Source organism: Oreochromis niloticus, linkage group LG7 (genome assembly GCF_001858045.2).
Source record: "Oreochromis niloticus isolate F11D_XX linkage group LG7, O_niloticus_UMD_NMBU, whole genome shotgun sequence".
In the NCBI taxonomy this organism is placed as follows: Eukaryota; Metazoa; Chordata; class Actinopteri; order Cichliformes; family Cichlidae; genus Oreochromis; species Oreochromis niloticus.
Genome location: NC_031972.2, coordinates 20,322,133 through 20,341,374, shown reverse-complemented (window position 1 = coordinate 20,341,374; position 19,242 = coordinate 20,322,133). Strand labels below are relative to the sequence as shown.

Sequence of the window (19,242 nt, the reverse complement as noted above, 5' to 3'; positions counted from 1 at the left end):
TTTTTTCTCGCTCATCTGGATTTTTTGCATATCTCTTTGGTTTAGCTTTTATCAACATTGCCAAATACAGGAGGCGGAGTTTGGTACTTTGGAGACTACTTCATGACCCATTTTGTATGAGTCCTGTTCAGACCAGGAAGATATTTCTCACAGTGTTTTCACTTTGTTCTTCCACTGCGGCCAGGAGCACAAAGCCATGCCAAGTTTAGTGTGGGAACGACAAACATCTCTTGCACCCCAGCTACAGAAGTGCCAGTGGCGTTATCACACAATGAGGCACCCTCATTTTAGCTTCAGACTGTGCTTTTATGAGGAGGATTAATTAAAAAATAGCACAAAGGAGATGTTAGCAATGGCCATGTCAACATGGTTAGCAAGTCTCCTAGAGTTGTGGAAACGTACAGGAAAGAAGAGAGAGAGAAAAACCTGTAGACAGAAAGTGTGAGCAAGAAGGAGAAAAAGTGACAGGTCATAGCGGACGATGACAGCCGTACGTACACACAAAGTTTTGGCGACTTGATGCTAAAAACTGAAGTGAGAAAAAGTCACAAGTTGCAGCCAGAAATTGCACAAACACACACTCACAAATGCTATCAGACCCTCGAGGCTGTTTAATCTTTACCAGGTATTATACTTGCAAATAGGTTTAACAAACAAACAAACAAAAAAGGTCAGTGTGGTATTTCATTATGACGATTTCAACAGACTGATGAGATCCTTAAAACAAACTTTAGATGTCTGTCAAAGTTATATATCAGATGCAGAGCAGTTAAAAATATGAAAATATACTTATCAGTTTTTCTGAGCGCTAAATGAGAAAGCTGCTACTGTTCTCACATCTGTGACACATCAATCCACACCCAGGAAATTCTTAACTTACTGCCTGACGTCTTGTATTCAGTGGTAGACAAATTTTTTTTGGCCGGGCATAATAAGAGGTGTGAAGGTACAAGCATTTGCATATGCGCTGAGCATCCAATTCCTCGGATTAACATCTCATTATGGGAGCTACTGATAGACGGTGAGAACTACAGATTAAAACTAATAAAAATGAAAAATAGCTCAAAATGTTGAATAGTGAGTTTTGTAAGGCTGTATGGCAGTCAGCAGTTATGGTACAAGTCTGTTTAACAACTGCAGCAAGACTGCTGCCAAAAGTGGTCCATCATATAATGCTAAGCTGTGCTTTAAAATATAACAAGTTGCTGAACTGTTCCTTAATATAAAATATAATACCTGAGGGTGATCTGTCAGCTTTTTATAATATTCTTTCTCTTATTTTCCACAGGTCAGCTCAAGCTTTCAGTCATCCCACAGAATGAAGTGCTTGTTGTCAGTGGTGAGTCCTGTTATAGGTCGTTCATGTTCTCTTTGTTTATTTCTGTGAAAGCAGAACCTCAATGTGAAAATAAATGGAACACTTTGTCAAGAAAACAGAATAGCAGAATGCTCAGTTAGTATGCCCTGGTTTCAACATTTCATTTTTATTGTTTTCATTTTACTATAGAGCTGTAAAACAATGCATTCCTGCTTGGGAATGGTCAAATATTGATAAAATGATATGGAAAATACTGAAAGGCAACCTTGGTCTGATAGCAAAACAATCTATTGAAATTGTTTAGCTGTTTCTTAATATAAAACATAATCGTTAAGCACGATCTGTCATGTTCTTTGTGACAGGCAACACGACTTTGTAAATATTTCAACAGGCAATAGCTTTTTGTGTCTTTCAGTGCCCGTTTTGTTCAAAGCAGAGAGGCGTCACTATGACAACTAAAACAGTAAACATTGAATTTTAACCCAAACTGTGAGATTTTTTTTCTAAAACTAACCGCATAGCTTTTAATGTGTAAACTTATTAAACTTATTTTAAATTGCTAATGTTAATAATAATATAATTATAAATTCTATGACATGCATGACTTGAGCTTGGGTCTCTGATGTGAGTAGCCAAGTGACTCACTCCACCATTAAACCTTTGTAGCTGTCCAAATGTGTATTTTTGCACCCTTTAAAAGTGGGAAATGATAATTAGACGGACAAAAAATTGTGTTGAAGGACACTGAAATAGTATTTGTGTTAGCAGATCAGAGATAGTGGCTGTTTCAGGAATTGTGAGACTGCCTTGAATTTGCATCATATGAATGTTAAATGGGACCGTCAACCGCTCAAATTACGATAGGCGACAGTCTGTGCCTGGGTTGGTGGGTACATTAATCCACAGAAGGGAAGTTGTTTATTTTGATGTCAAACCAACTAAACCCAAGCACCCTTCCAGACATATTTTGCATCCCTGTTATTTCTCTGTGTCATCTATATTTGGTCATGCAGTATTGGATTCAGACTTGATATGATCTTTTGGTTTTGCACTGCACGAATAAAGTGTTGCTTAAGAAGAGGTAAAGGTCACCAAAAATGTTACTACATGCACCCAGATACAGGCCACTTCAGATTTATTAGATTTATACTAAATATATTTAGTGTTTTATAGATTTGTCTTATTTTTATTATTATTATATTACTTAATCAGTTTCAGATCGGAGCGCCAGGACCTCCAGCTCTGACTGGTACCTGATCTACAGACCCCTGAACCTTAACCCACCCCATGGGCTAAGGTTCAGCCACCAGCTGTACTACCCAGCCTGACTCCAGAGTAGGATCCAATTAACCATGTCCCAGGCGTGGTACGCCAGACCTGTGATTTATTATGTTGCATAGAGGTTTCCTGAATCACTTTTTGTCTGGCCCCTCGCCCAGGATCTGCATGGGTGACCCTACCAGGGGCAGATTGCTCCTGACAACTTAGCTCCCAGAATCACTGGAACGCACAAACACCCCAACCTTGATAAGGTGGCAATTCGAGGTCTGTTGTGATGAAGAGAGAATTGAGCTAAATTTACCGTCAGTCTACATTCCTACCCTTACCCATGGTCACAAGCTGTGGGTAGTGACCGAAAGAATAAGATTGCGGATACAAGCAGCAGAAATACGTTTCCTTTGAAGGCTTGCTGGGCTCTCCTTTAGAGATAGGGTTCCTCACTCTATCTCTAGGGTGAGGAGCGTGGTCATTCGAGAGGGACTTGGAGTAGAGCCGCTGCTCCTCAACATTAAAAGGAGCCGGTTCAGGTGTTTCGGGCATCTGACTGTGCCCCTTGGACGGCTCCCAGGTAAGATATTCTGGGCATGTCGTACCAGGAGAAAGCTCCAGGCAAACACACAAGAATGAATTCTGATTTAATGTTGTACCACGACAATAAAATGCCTTTGCTGGAAATGGTAAGGTCTGAGAACAGTTCATTAAAGTCTGATTTACTCACAGGAATTGCAGCTGTTTCTAGAAAGCGTGCTGATTTCCTTTTTCAGTTCTCAGCCACTGGAAATACTTTATGGTTTCCTGCAAATCATTTTCACAGCTTGTTATTTCACACGTCAGACAGCCCCATATTCGTTTTTCACATGCTCCAATGAGAAGCAAAAACTTGGGGGCGAGTTAATAGGAATCCAACAAGCTAAACATGGCAGCCCTTTGTTATTTAGAAGGAAAAAAAGAGCTTGCCTGGTACATATGCTTTTATATTTTCTACCCTGTGGTGCAGAAGCACACACACACATGCTAAACGTGAACAAAGTTTTTTTTGTACATTTTTGGCACATGAACAGAGCATTGATGTTCTTTATTAATGTGACCAGAAAGTCATTAAAATGTATTATGTGGTATTTGTACTTACTCACAGTTTTGGAGGCGAGAGACATGCTGAATGAGAGCCAGGAGCCATGTGACTCTTATGTTAAGGTATGTGCTACAGAACAGAATGATGAAAAAAGCCATTGTGGAAACTCTAGGACAGTAGTTAGTACTGTTTTTTCCTGTTCTCCTTAGGTTGGCTTGTTTCCAGATTCTGATCCCCTAGAAAGACAGAAGACTCAGATGGTTCCCCACTGTAGGAACCCCATCTTCTTACAAACCTTTTACTTGTAAGACTTTATCCAGTTGCTCATCTTGCATCATTTGCATTATTGTGATACAGTCTCTGTTGATGTTGCCCTGACAGTGACTAGGGCTGTGCCATATCTTACTGTTTGTATTAATACCGTTATAAACATTCATGCCGGTATTAAGTGTCATACTGTAATTGAAATATTTACCAAAAATGTAACATATGTTATTGTTGTTTCATGTTATTGTGCGCAAATTTACAAGTAATGCATTTTACTGAGACATATACTTCATGTCAGGAGCTGGTATTTTTTGTATTGCATATTTTGTGGTGTCACCATGGCAACAAAGACAAAAAACATTTAAAATATGTGACAGATGTTATATTTTTTGTAAAAGTTAATCAAGTAGTGTCTTGATGAGTGCTCAGTCATCCTGGTAAGGAAATCCCCAAAAGCTGATTCTCTTGTTTCCAAACGTTTCTCCCACTGAAAACACTAAATCCAGATGAACAGAATCAACTTTTTGGGATTAATCAAGTAGTGTTTAATGGATAAACTGAATTGCCTAATGACAGACAACCTATTACTTTTTAAATACCTAACCCTAACCCAGTAGCTTTTAATGCATAACCCTAAGTAAACAGCATTTGTAATTACCAATGTATTTAAAATGTTGGGACTGTTGGGACTCAGACTTACGTTGCTGGTTTCAAAGTCTGCACCACCCGTCCCATTTCCAAAGGTGGACTTTCTCTTGCTTTTTATTGAGAGCACATGAGAAAAAAGGGGAAACAAAATGCTGTTTTGAAACTTGTGTTGAGCAACACGTCGAGATACATATGAGATATAATAGACTGTTGTAAGACTGGGCTGCTTTACATCTAAAATAATCAAATGAGATAAAAACATAGGACAAGATGACAGAATTTAAGAACAGAAACATAAAATAAGAAAACCTGAGAAATAAAACTAAGAACTTATTCTGATTTAAAAACCAGAGAATAAAAGTGGATTTTCACATTACAAACTGTATTAACTTATTATTGTGGAATGTAAAAATCACGGTGAGTTGCTGGTCATTAAAAAGTGTTCCGAATGTACTAATCATGACAAACTGCTCTCCCCTACATGAACTTCTATTATAGGTTGAAAGTATTGGAATCAGTGAAATCGAGCGAAATTTGCAGTATTGCGCAGCACTAATGCTTACTCTATCGGATGCACAACAGCTAGACAGCCCAAGACATGTCTGAGAGCCAAAGCAGTCAGCACCCCCATGACCACAGCTAAAAAGGGACCTGTAACAAAGCGCAGTGCTTTGCAAAATATGCAAGGAAACTGTTGCCACTAGAGGTGGAAACCACGCGAGGCAAATTCACACCATTGCGCAGTGGAGATACACAAAGAAGAAATCCAAAATTAAACAAATGACTCAGTGAAGCATCACTGGAGCACTCGCTAGTTGCACGACATATGAAGAGCAAACGGTGGATGGAAATTACTACTCTTGTTACACTGTGGGAAAGGAGAGCATCAAGCAACTGGTTAAAAAAGTCAAACTTGGCAGGCAGAAAACATTTTTCAATTTCAGTTTTATTATATGAAAATATTGCGCAGCTCATAAGGAGTTGTAACGTGAACCTAATTTTTAGTGTTTCTTAAACAGAGATTTAAGCAGTTATTTTATAATTTCACTTAAGATTTCCAGGGTAAATACAGCCTAGGCTACTTTTGTGCTTACATTTGACTTTGCTGTGTACCTACTTTTGCACTACAATGCTGAAGCTTCTGGCACCTTGTGGCAATCGATTCACATTTTGAATTAGGCAGTCTATCATCAATGGCAGAACCTCACTGGGAAAGAAGACTGAAAAATGCCCTTTCATTTTTGTTGCACTAATAAATACTGCTGCCTGCCAACTGCAATCGCTGGTAAAATGTACCATTTTTATCTTTATTGTCAGAAATATCACTAATGCAGAGTTTCTTGAAAATTATTGTTATATAACGTCAAGGCTATATTGCCTAACAGCAACTGTATAGACATTTTCAGAAGGCAGCTAGCAACACACACACTAATCAGGAGTGCATCTGAAGTCACAGTGGACCCCTCGATTTCTTTTTTTCAGTTCAATCCGCTCGCTCTCCTTTTCCCGTTTGTCTCTTTGCTGTGTTGAAGCAAGATCAGGCCCCAGGATAAGTGGCACATTTTTGGCCCAAGTTGAAATATTTAAAAGACTGATGTGTAAATTGTGTCTCAACATTAGCTTTCCTACAATTTGTCTGCATAAACACACTGTCTCAATTTAGAAAGTACTTGACCTAGTTTCTTTTCTTTGTTTTCAGTGTTGTCAGTGAGAGGGACCTTCATAAGAGACTTCTTTTTACAATGTGGAACTCCAACTCCAAAACAAGGTAACTGCTGGGAAAGTTAACGAAGCTGATGTTGCTGATGATAACGTGATAGTAAAAATTATAATGGTTTTATATAATAATGCGTTTTTTATTGTTTATACTTGTCTTGAAATGTGGCACATTGGTGTTTCTACATCTTTGCAAAGGCACAACACTTCATCTGAGGCAGCAAAGTATTATTTTATAATTAATGTTGCTGCCTGCAGTGTGTGTAGTGTTTTTCGTATCTGAGTCTGGCAGAGGGAATGTGTTACTCTCGCCTGCCTGCCTTAGCAGACTTAAGCTGAAACAGGGTCATTGCTGGGGATGGAGGACACATGGTTGAGTGAGTCACAAATTTTGTTGTGCAATGTTGTATTGAGAGGAAAGAAGAAAAGTGTTTCTGTTATTTTGGAAATGCTGAAGAAAACACTTCATGGCTCCTTCAAGCCTCCGCTGAAGAAAACAGTAAAAATCTTCACGCCAATCTTCACAGTATTTTCCTTAAATGTCTCCTGTTTTCTGCATTAAAATCAAAACAAAAAAACAGCCCAATATATATTTAACAAGTATTTCAAAAGATGCAGTTGTTTTATTTGCAAGGGGCAGACTTACATTAGTGGTCAAGTTCAGATCATGGAATGATTATAAAGATAAAGACCTTTTGGGAACAGTTTCTGGGACACAGATTAAGAGCGATTTTCGCATCTTTGGTAAGCAATTAAGCCTCATTCACACCAAATGTCTATATGGTATGAGGCTGGATAAAATCTCTGCCTGATTGCTTTGGTATCTTTTTATCTTTTATTTATTTCTCGGATTCCAAGTGTAATTTTCCTCAACCGGTAGGCACTAAGCCCTCCTTCTGGCCAGGTATATCCATTAAGTTAAAGATTAGATGTTCTGATTTTCATTGTTCAGAACAGCTGAGAGCCCGGGTTATTGAAGATTTACTTGCATTTAGCAGGCTTTGTTAACACATGTAAACAGAAAGACATCTCATACACAGCTGTGGATTCTTCAGATGCTCTGTAAAGCAAGGACAGTATTACAGTCCCCTGTAATAACCCAGGGCAGCATCTGTTCAGTGAATGCAGTCTGTCACTTCAGATGAACAGCAATCATCTGACCGTCTTCTGCAGTAGTTCAAGGAGGCCGATCTGTTGAGTCCAGTCTCATGCACTCAAGGGTATTTTATGTATTTATTGCATTCAAAGTAATATTCATATTGTTGCACATTAAAAAGACTGGTTTGGATCTTGTAAGTGCATCTACAGACATGTTTCTGGTTGTTGTTAGCAATCATATGTATGACTTCCAGGGGCGATCTTCAGCCAAAGTGCTCCCGTGCCAGATTGATTCCTATAGATGAATACAGTCATGCTAACCTGCTGGTATAAGCAGGTCTTTTTGTAAATGTTAGAGTTGTAATGAAGCCCTGTGATTGTCGGGTGACATATCCAGGTTGTACGCTGCCTCTCATGCTATGTTCATAAACATGTCTGATACAAACATACACAAGTTCAGTATAAAACGATACAAGGCACAGACAGAAATTCAGACAAGTGCTTGAATCACTCTTGGTTTGGACTGTTTGTGCATGTATATATTATAATCCTGCTTCTTTATTTTCTCTGTTCAAATCATTCTATTGTATCTAAAAAAGGTCTACATTGTACCAAATCTGCCTCGGGTGGCCCGCTGCCAGCATAGCAGAAATGTTTATTCGCAGCTGTGGCACGCTCTAAGCTTCACAGTGTTTGATCAGCGCTTGACTGTATAATTTTGAAAACAAAACAGAAGAAAAGAGATAAAAATACTGTAACAAAGAATCCTTTGGATGTGCTATAACCATTATGCATCTTTTATTTTCTTAAGTAATTTGTTTTGCAGAGTTAGTTGTGATGAATCTACAAAGTACCAATTTCTCATCATGACAAGTGGCTGGCAATACAATATTGTGTATATTGGGTGTTGATGTGAAAAGACCAGCAATGTACTGATTCATCGCTCTCTCCTTTAGCACTATGTCTTTAGCGCTCATTTCAAAGGGATTTGTGACAACAATAAAAATCCACTTATATACCGTACATTTACATTATTAAATGTCCAACAAACAAAACAGCTTATTATTCTTGTTTAACATCTATCATGAGATACAGATTGGAAAACAATTTCCAGTGATGCATTTTGTGCACTAATGAATATTTAAATATGTTTATCATAATAAAGGAAGGTGCCACAACTAGAGTGGTGAAGCCATTTGATCTGTTCTATACCATTTTGCACGCACCCTAATAGACTTTAGAGGAATATCTCTTACATGGTGAAGCATGTGCTTAGACTGAGTCTCTATTCAGACACTTTTAGAAGCATTGTCTCTTATCAAGGTGTCTCAAATCAAAGATCTTGATAAGTTTAATGAATTTTGTAGCATCTGATTGCTGCACTAACAGCAATCACAGTTACAACATTGAAACAACATTGAAACAATTACAACATTTTCTGATGTCACAAACTACAAAACTCTTCTATACCAAAGGCAGCCGTTTAACATACATAAAGACATCTCATTTATCTGTATTTGTTTTCCTATTGTTTTCTCTTGTTCTTAACTAATTGTGAAGCACTTTGGTCAACTTTGTTGCTTTTAAATAATTGTGCTATAGAACTAAATTTGATATTGATATTGATATTGAGACCAAATAACGATACAGCTCATATAATGTGGTAAAAAATAATATGCCAGTGTTAGTTAAGTATCTTTCGGTGGCAGAAACCATGAAACCAACATTGCTCACCACGTGTCTTCCTCCAAATGGTTTAAAAGTGGTCAGTGTTTTTTTTTCATACTCAAGATGGTAACCACTGAAGATCAGAGGTGTACGACATGTCCTGTTTGTTTTTCGACAGTATTCAGTTATGCGATACTGTGCAAAAGTCTTGAGTCACCCTTCATTTCTTTGTAGTTTGCTTGGGATGTGGGAAATAGGAGCAGTGAGTTACTGACAGATATTCAAACATACATTAAGTACAGAGTTTGTACAATTCTAATGAACTTGAAAGTCAATATTTAGTACGCCCACCTTTATTCTTCAACACAGCCTGAACTCTGCTAGGCAAGATGTCTTTTTTATTTTTTTACTTTGTCTTCTGGAATTGTTCTTTAGGCTTCTTGAAGGATATTCAAATCTGTTCTTTGGATGTTTGATACCTTTTGTTCTGTTATCTTTCAAGATGATCCTACACTGCTTCAATAATGTTGAGGTTAAGGTAGTGGGGAGGCCAATCCATGACTGATAGTGTTCCAGTGTGAGTTTTGGTTCTGTGGCAGGATTTTTAAAGGTCCTTTCAGACCTTTAGCAAACCTCTACAATTATTGTTCAAGACCACTTCAAAGATTTACAACAAAGTCTGTCTCCTTGGAAGCAAAATACATTCTCACAGTACTGCCGCTACACTATCAAGGTGCTCCTCTCAGTGTAAATGAACGTATGCGCTCAAGTGTGAATACAGGATTTAGCACAGCTCAAAGGTGTTTAGATAACAATGTATTTCTATAGCAAAGAAGATACAAGTTATTGCAACCTACTCGGTGGTTTTGGTGGTTTTATGTTACATAACAAAATATTGAATCTGTGGTTGAAGTGACAGAGTTGTACCAGTGGGCGACTATACTGGTGAAAATGTCTCACAGAGCTGCATCTGGATTCACTGGAAGTTGTGGTGGTTTTGGACACTGGCTTGTTCTACTGAGTGGAGCCGAGAATTGTTTCAGGTTTTCATTTGTGCTGACGAGCGGTTTGGCCATCCAAAATACGAGCAGCTGCATTACTGCTGTCCAGCTGTGAGGCTGTCAAGACCTATTTTTCTGCTGTATGCATAATTAAACATCCATATTTCCTTCCACCACTACCATACACACACTGCTATAACTAAATTATATACATCAAATGTCAGTTATTGTTTCGTCTGCTTCCAGCGTCGCTGTTTTCTCTCAAGGCGATAACCTTTTGCTTTCTGTTTCATTTTAAATGAATGTATGTGGTACTGTGGACAGCGTTAGGCTCTACAAATTCTGATATCAAGATGGAAAAACAGTATAAAAATTTAAAGACATTGATTTCTTATGTCTCTATTATTTAATGGTTATGTAGAATAAAAAGCACATTTCAGGTGTCTGACCTGAGTTAGATGATACATGGGTTTCATTAGGGTGTAATAATTGATTTTTTTCTATTCAATCATTCTGTCTGTATCAACAGAATAAGCACGCTGCTTGGCTGCATGAGCTTTGGTGTGCGCTCACTTATGGATCCAGACAAGGTAGGCTTAAACACTAAAGTAACAGATATACACACATTCTGTAAATGGTTTCCTGTTCAACTTTCACTCTGCATCTCTGTGTGTCTGTCTATTAGACCATGAATTTAAGAGTTTAATTCAGTGTGAATGAATTCCAGTGACCTCAATAATTTAGGAGGAAACACTTTAGGGTTACCAGTGTTAAAGCACGGCAGACTTGCCCGCAGATACTCGAATGAAACACAGTTTGAGTCCTTCTCTCTTCTGAATTTTATGGGTCATACTCAAACAAGCACACATGCACTGCTTATTTAAGTCTCATGAAAATTAATGTCTGTCATTCAGTGAATCAGAGTTTTAAAAAACCACCTGCACCTGCAAATTCCCAGAAGACATAATAGAGTATGGCCAAACAAAATATGATGTTGCATGTTGAGATTTCTGTAATGGAACTTCTTTCTTTTTTAAAGACAGTGACCCATACGGGCAAATATAAACAAGCAGTGTGTCTTAGGTGACCTTTAGCATCACTGGCTTCGTTGACAAGAAGTCTGCGACTTTTCAGCCACAAGATAAAAAGGGACAAAGTTGAATTCTCTCATCGGTTTGCGTCTGAGCTGTCAAAAACGGCACATCCTGTTCTCATCGCACACACGCTGCTCAGCTGCTGCTGCTCTGCCCTGTGTGCTGAGCTTTGCTGGTGTGAGGACTGCGCACTCTCACAGATACTAAAACATGATTAAGCGTATATTCCGGTGGTGCAGTTGTGCTGTGCTCTCTTTCTTTGCGCTTTGAGCCCAGTGCAAGCGGCATGCTAGCACGCTCAGAATGGCAAAGCTAAATTGCTGAAGTTGTGCTTTGATAATGGATTAAGTATAATAATTCTAAGGCTGCTGTGACGCCATTAGTTTGGCAAGCATTTAATCATAAGCCCAAAAATAACAGGCCTCCTAGCCCTTGAGGCAAAGTCAGGGAATCACCAACCTCAGTGCGATCTGTTTTGCTGACATACTGTTAATATCTGTACCACTGTTATTCTTGGTGGGATTACGTGTTTCAGATTTCAGACGCTTACTAACTACTACTTGCCAGGCGAAAGGGAGAAAACAAATGGTCACAAATGCACAGCAGACAAAGTATGACACTTCATCCACACACCTACATGCTAACAGAGAAAAAGCACTGGGCCCCAGTCTTTCTCCCAGAGCTGTCCCAAGTGTTAGCAGATAAATGTGAGGTCCAAAAGTTCAGTGGTGTTCTTTGGCTGAGTCGGTTTTCCTCCACCGAGCAGCACATCCCTATAACTGCTTTTCTTAGCTCTTTCCCTTCACTGTTCAATTATTCAGCCCCAATTTATCCTTCTGTCTCTCCTCTGCCTTTGTAGATGTGCCTTTATTCTCTTGAAGCAAACCACATATTTACATTAAAAGCCATGCTTTAGCGGGTAGTGCAGTAACAAACGGCTGTTATGTAATACTTCTTTACTTGTATGTTATTACACAATTAAGCCTCCTTAATTGTGTAAGACAGATATTTATCATACATTTGCTTTAAGGTGCATATGACTGTATCGCTGGACAATAAAGAAGCAGTTCAGCACCAACTTGAGGGTAAAAATCTTCTTGTATCTTTACTTCAGACTGTTAAATTCAAACTTTTAAAAGAGGCTTGCTGAGAAATAAGATTAGGAGAACAAGCATTAGAACTCCAGCAAGTCTTTTTTTGTGGTTTAAACTGACATCGGCATCACTGACGAATGCTAACAACAGAAAGAAATTGTGCTTTAGTCAAGCGAACATCTTCCTTCCTCTAACATTTATCCCAATGAATATTTAATTGGCTTAATATGCTAATGAGGGAGATTTAGCTTTGAATCATAGGGAGTTGTGTCTCTTCATCCTCCCCACCACATCCGTTATTCTCATCAGTTGTTTTTCATTCATCCTTTCCTACAACCCTTTCCGTTTCTCTCCTCTTGGTTTATTTCAGAAGTGTTTGGGGCCTTACGAGCGTTGGCTGCTTAACTTGCCTGTCACATCTTGTCATTTGTTTGCACCCTTTTGCCACATCGTGCTTTTTTACATCTCTTATGTTTCCTACCTTCTCTTTTCATCTCCCTCCTGACTAACAGCTCTGTTTCTCCCACTCTTTCGCCTTTCTCACATGTACAGGGGAATATTGAACGACGGCACAAATCCCTCTCTGACTTTGAGGACATATGCCCTCCCCTCCCCCTTCTTTCATACAAGCCCCTGCCCGTCCTCCCCCTCGTCCCACAGCCTGCAGAAATCTGTCCACTCAGATAAGATGCTTTCAAAACGGAGATTATTGTCACTGTTCATTGCGTCACATTATTTTGTACAAAAGAGGAGGCTGGCAGTGTATGTGAGTGTGTGTGTTGTAATATATGTGCGACACAGTAAAATGATGACAGACTACAGTAGTGTTGCTTTGTTTCTAAGACAGCGTCCACATCATCGGGATTACAAATCAGGTTTTATTTAACATGCATGCAGCAGTAGAAAATATGTAACACATATGAGCACACACACACATGCGAACACTCACACGCCATCTGGTTCACAGGGCACCAGTGAAGATGTAGGAGCTTCAGCTGTTAGTGTAAATATTACAAGCGGTGAGTTTATGCACATTTAGTTGCTCGTAGCCCTGGAGGAACAACCAAACTGGTTTGCACTCATTTTGGTTTTTGTCTGTTTTTGAGTTTATGTACAACATGTTGATGTTGTCACATTGATGATGAGACATGCACAAACATACACACACCCAGTCAATCATTGCGTGTGTGTGCTCTAGGAAGTTCAAGGTTGGTACTACCTACTCGGAGAGGAGCAGGGGAGGAAGCAGCATCTTAAAGTACCCACACAACGCGACCACCTCAACACTGGTAAGTTGTCGTTTATGAGGTTGGGACACTGATGAGTACACTGATTACTTATATGTGGGCAGTCAGCAAACCTATGTTTGGTTTAGGTTTACTTTAGTTCTTTATTTGATTATCCAGCAAACAGACCCTGTGTGCATGAAATCAAATGTTGACCTCAGTAATTTAGGCCATGCTATCGGATATAAATATACAGAAGAAGATTAAGGCCACTTAAAAGGATTTTTTCCCCCAAAATTCTGAGATTAAAATCTGAATTATGACTTTCTCTTCAAATATTTTTATTGCGAAGCACAAATAACAATTACAAATTGCCCCATAGGCTGACATTGCTTCCTTTTTACAGTTTTGTCATCAAGAAAGGGGGAAAACAAACAAGCGAACAAAACCCCCCCAAAACAAACCAGCAACAACAAAAACAAGAAAAAACTAAACAAAACACACAACCAAGACAGTGGAAAGTACCCCCCCCCCCTTCCCCTGTCCCAGAGTGCTATCAGCTTATTTTAACCAATGGTGAAGTCCACATAGTAGCTCTCATTTGTTCATAGTTTCCAGGTGCTCAATGAGTGGCCTCCAAATGATCGAAGTCCTCCAGTTTGTCGTTTATAATGTAGTGGATCCTTTCCAGATGAAGAGTATCTGTCAGTACTGAAATCCAGACTTTCAGGGAGGGCACTTCTTTTCCCTTCCATAGCAGGAGAATCAGTCTCTTTGCACACATTAGGCCATAGGACATGAGGGAAATCTGTGTGCTCTTAAGTTTTTTAGATTGTTCCGACAGTCCAATAAGAATCAAAATGGGGTCACAGAATTATGACTTTAATAAAAATTGTTTTTTTGGGAACAACAAACAAGTCAAACATCTGAGATTTAAAAATAGGTTTTTCGCTCAAAATTCAGAATTTTAAATCAACAGAAAAAAACTAAAATATGTTTGAAATATGTTTTTTTTCAGTTTCCCCAATCCTCTCACATATAAGTATGTATTGTTTCAGTTTCTGTAAGTAACATTTTTTTTGTTAAAATGAAACCCTGACGTATTAAATGTCAACCAGTGAAAACACCATTAAAGTTGGTAAAAGTATAGAAAATAAATGTGACATAAGAATAAAATTATTCTCATGGCCAGTGTGTGAAGGTAAAACAAGGCTCAGCCACTTATTCTTATATGTACGTGTGCGCTAGTCTCACAGCTCTGAGTCTTTATCTGTCTTCAGATTGGGAGGCTGGGGATGCGAGGGATTAAGAGAGTCAAAGAGAGGGATTGGAAGAGCGAACGAGGGAAAGACAGGGAGAGAGTGGGAAGGAGGGAGGGGTCTGGATGAAATCCTGACACGTCACAGTTGCCAGAGTGAGAGAGAGAGAGAGAGAGGGGGAGAGAGACAGGGCGCTCCGATACCATTCGCTGCTGGAGTGGATCCCCCCCTTACACATCCAACACACACACACACACATACACACAGACACTCGCACACCCCGCTCACAGACACATTTGTTTGGAAATCTATTTTTTCTCTTCTCACCACCTTTGAGTGCTCCTTCTCTTCCTACTTATGTTTGCACTCACTCGTAGTTGGTGCTGCTGGTGGTGTGTGCATGTTGGAGTGATGCTTCTCTGTGCCAGCCATGAGAGCAGCCTAGAATAGGTGAGTAGTCTGTGTTGTCATACTTGACTGTAGTCACTTTACATGTATTCTGAAGTTACGCGTTATGTTGGAAACAGCGCTGCATTTGGCGCGTGGACCAGCGTGGCTTGTTTTGAAGATGCTGCAGAGATGTGTGCGATCTCCCCTAACTTCTTTCTCCTTCTTAAATATACTTCCCACATTTTTATACATTTTTTTCTTTTATACCTTCTTTTGTGCCCTTGTTCCTCTTCTGTGTGCTTCTTTGGTTGCTCATATTACTTTTAATCTCTCTCTGTTACTGTGCGTGTGATCATAATCTGTCAATTCTCATCTAATTTTCTCGTGCTGGGTTAAAGTGGTCGCTCCACTGGGGAACCTTTAAGGAGCTTAGTTTTCCCTTTCAGTGGATTAGTAATACTGGGATTGAGTCCCCAGTATCATTGTGACCCTATCTCTTTTGTACACACTTGCACAAACCTTTCACATCAGCACACAGAGCTACACGTACTCTTGTTCACCCCCAACAACGCTCGCCTTCTCCTCTCTCAGTGATGCTGCCAACTTTCCTTTTTCATATTCACGTTCTGGGTTATGAGAATGACGGTGATATCGTGAGACGTTAGCTAACCTATCCCAATTTATACCACTTGGCTGAACTAGGCTAATCTGCCTCATGCAACTTTAAAATTAGTTTTATGCTGCTGTAGATGGAACTGGGGCATCAGATTGGGTAATACTCAGGCATCAGGAAACCATTACCAAGCTTGCATGAGGGAATCCTGACTGGTGCTCATAGGCAAATTGTTCTTTTTGGGGTTTGTAAACTGGAAGGTTTTTTTTTTTTTTTTAAATTTAGCCAAACCAGAAATAGCTGTTGAGAAAGAGCTATTTAGGAAGTTTCAACATCTTTATTTCATAGCACATTACTTCAAAAACGAGAAAGGAAAAAAAAGAAAGAGAGAACGAAGTAAAAACTGCATGTTTGCATTAGTGACTGTAGACTGTTTTCGTCTTTTCCACTGGCAATATTGCCCCGCTCCTGTCTCAACTGATCTGTGTTTGTGTGTTTGTGTGAGTGGAAGGTGCACACTCATGAATGCACTCGTGCATTGCCAGCTGGCAGAATGTAGGCCATGGAGGCACTGCCGCAGCGTGGCATTCACTAACATGGGAATGACCCGAGCCTCATTCATTACAATATCACTCAGCGTGCTTCCATCTTCTCCCTATTTCTCTCTCCCCTCTGTTCTCGGCCATTTTTATTTTGTGCCTTTCACACTGATTATTCATGTGTTTTTTGAACATCCTCGAGCCTCATTTTCTCTGTCAGTTTCATTTCACACATCTCTGTCACACTTGTATTTTTGTACACTTGTCCCCGTGTTTTCTCTGATTCCCTGTTTGTTATTCACTATGACATCTCTGCCATTTTTCTTCTGTTTTGTCTTTTACCTCATTCTGAGGCAAATCATTATAAGGCTTTTACTAAATAACTTGTTTGTATCACTGCTTTGAATTTTATACAGTGCAGCGTATCCTTAATGAAGACCCTGAAATAATAGGATTGGGGTGGGGCATACAGAGTTTGGCAGGCTCACCCTATTCTTGTAAAGCTTTGGACTCAAGGCCAATTTGTCATTTTACTGCATGTCATCATGTTTCTTTTCTAACTCTCTAACTCTCTCTGTCTGCTGGTATCTTAGAAGCCTAACAATGTAGAAACAACATCCTTCACTGTATTTGATTATTTTCCGGGAGCAGATTGTTACTGTCTGTTCGTGTTGAAAAGTTTCTTTCGTTCTCAAAGTGGAAGCTGAGTTAAAAGACAACCTTGAGGTTGACGATTGTTTTTGCATATTTATTTCAAAGTCAGAGTAATGTTTTTGTTGTAACTGGGTGCCAGCTGTAGTTGTTTGTGAGTTGTCGTTGGTTGATGAAAGTGGTCATCAGGTTATGGCCGCCTGCGTGCGCTCTTTCACCAGGCGGAACAGTGGGCGTTATACAGGGGTGAGTCAAGCCGTGCAGTAACCATGCCAATCACGTAAATATTTTATTCCTACTGATACAGTATAAAAGGTAAACAAAATAGAGAGAAAATAGAAAAGATCAAATGTTTTAACTGAAAAATTGCACGACTTTTTTGAAAAATATGAACTCATTTTGATTTCGATGCAGCATCACGTCTTGTTAACGTTTGAGATGGGGGGGCAACAAAAGGCTGGAAATGTAAGTGGTACAAAAAGTGTAATGTTGTTCAATGTAAAATCATGAAGACCTTGAATATCTCATTATGTACAGTGGATAATGTCATCAACAGATTCAGAGAATCTGGAGAGAGTGAACGTTACAAGGCCAAAGATTATTGTTGGATGTCTGTGATCTTTGGGCCCTCAGCTAGCACTTCATTAAAAACAGGCATGATGCTGTTATGGAAATCAGTGCATGGGATCAGGAACACTTCCAGAAATAATCTTCTGTGAACACAGTTTACCGTGCCATCCACAAATCCAGGTTAAAGCTCCATCATGCAAAGAAGAAGCCATATGTGAACGTGATCCAGAAACACAGCACCTTCTGTTGAAAGCTCATTTAATATGGACTGAGGCAAAGTGGAAAACTGTTCTGTGAACGCTGTGTCCTCTAGAATAAAAGTGAGAGGGCACACCCGACTTGTTTTGAGTGCTGAATTCAAAAGCTGCACCTCTGAGGGTAGGAGGGTGAATTAGAGCCTATGAAATTGGCAGCTTACACATCTGGAAACCCACCAACAATGCTGAGAAGTATATAAATGCTGTAGAGCAATATATGCTCGCATCCAGATGTTGGTTTTTTTCAGCGTTTATGACGTTATTTATTGTTGTATGTAAAAAAAACAACAACAAAAAAAAAACAAGGAAACATTTTGGTTAGACTTAAGAATTCAACTTTAGCTACAACAGAAAAGCTAATAGCACCCAAACTCTATGCTTACTTACTTTGCTGTTTCACTCTACTCAACAAAAAGTCTCTCATCTGACTTTTTGTGTTGTGGAAAATGTGCTTAGTCTGACAAACTAGTTGGATATTTGCATAGTAATGCAAAATTTCCTTTTTAGGTAATTTTGTCAAAGCAGTCTAAACAGTTTAAAGACTGATCTGATCAGAACCTGAGAACAAAAATATCTTCATACCTGCTCTTGACTTCAAAGGCAGTGCATGTTAACAGCTACGCTCCCATAATGCCACAATACCAAATTCACTATGAAAGAATGTCGCAGTTTATTAGCAAACCTCTTCTGTTGAAACAAGCATTTTACTGGTCAGCAAGTTAATCCATGTTAATGTCCACAGACTCTCACCAGAGGTGCACGGTTTGGATCAGTGTGTCTGACTAATCCCTCGCTCAGAGACCTGTGCCATCGCAGAGCCTTGGCTGTGCCAGGCCAAATCCCTGGATGCAGAAATATGCTAAACTGCATTTATGAGACTGGCAGCCATGTGCACATGATGCACCATCAAGCTGACCTGATGAGGGAGAAAACTTTATGTGCTTCTTTAGAGAAATTATGACCAGAAGACCAAAAATAAAAACCAACAATGAATAAATACATTTAATGTACATTTTCAAAATCTGATATGTGATCAAAACATGATATCGGTGCTTTTAAAAACATCCATCCATTCGCTGCTTTTAAAAACATATTTACATGAATCAAAAAGGTATTTAAAAACGGCCATAGTAGAGAAACTGTTTGGAATCATAGTTTGACAATCTAAGTATCAGATTGTCCAAATTTTTGCTTCCTTTACTTTGTTGGCAGGGCCAGAATTTTCTCATGCATGCCTCCACAACAAAATCTATCCATCGCTTAGCGTTGACAGCTAATTACACTGTAGGGCTACAACAAAAAGGCTGCCATCTTAACTTTGGTTAAGATGAGTTGAGAAGCTGTTGATGAATGGCAGCTAAACAACTTTTTGTGAGATGAGGCGTGATAGCAAGGACACATTTTGTATCGCAGTTCTACGATCCTCTTTTAAGCTCCTGTAATCTTGTATGCAGTTTCTAAAATGCTGTTCTACACTCTG

General features: G+C 39.2%; 1 protein-coding gene across 1 annotated transcript in view; it reads left to right on the top strand.

Moving 5' to 3' along the window:
- The first annotated feature begins 15,017 nt into the window (after window positions 1–15,017).
- Window positions 15,018–19,242, top strand: part of rgs3a (regulator of G protein signaling 3a) — a 119,383-nt gene continuing 115,158 nt past the window's right edge. Inside the window, exon 1 of the mRNA XM_005459492.4 lies at window positions 15,018–15,192. The gene's annotated coding sequence lies outside the window, so the exon portion shown is untranslated. The remainder of the gene's footprint in view (window positions 15,193–19,242) is intronic.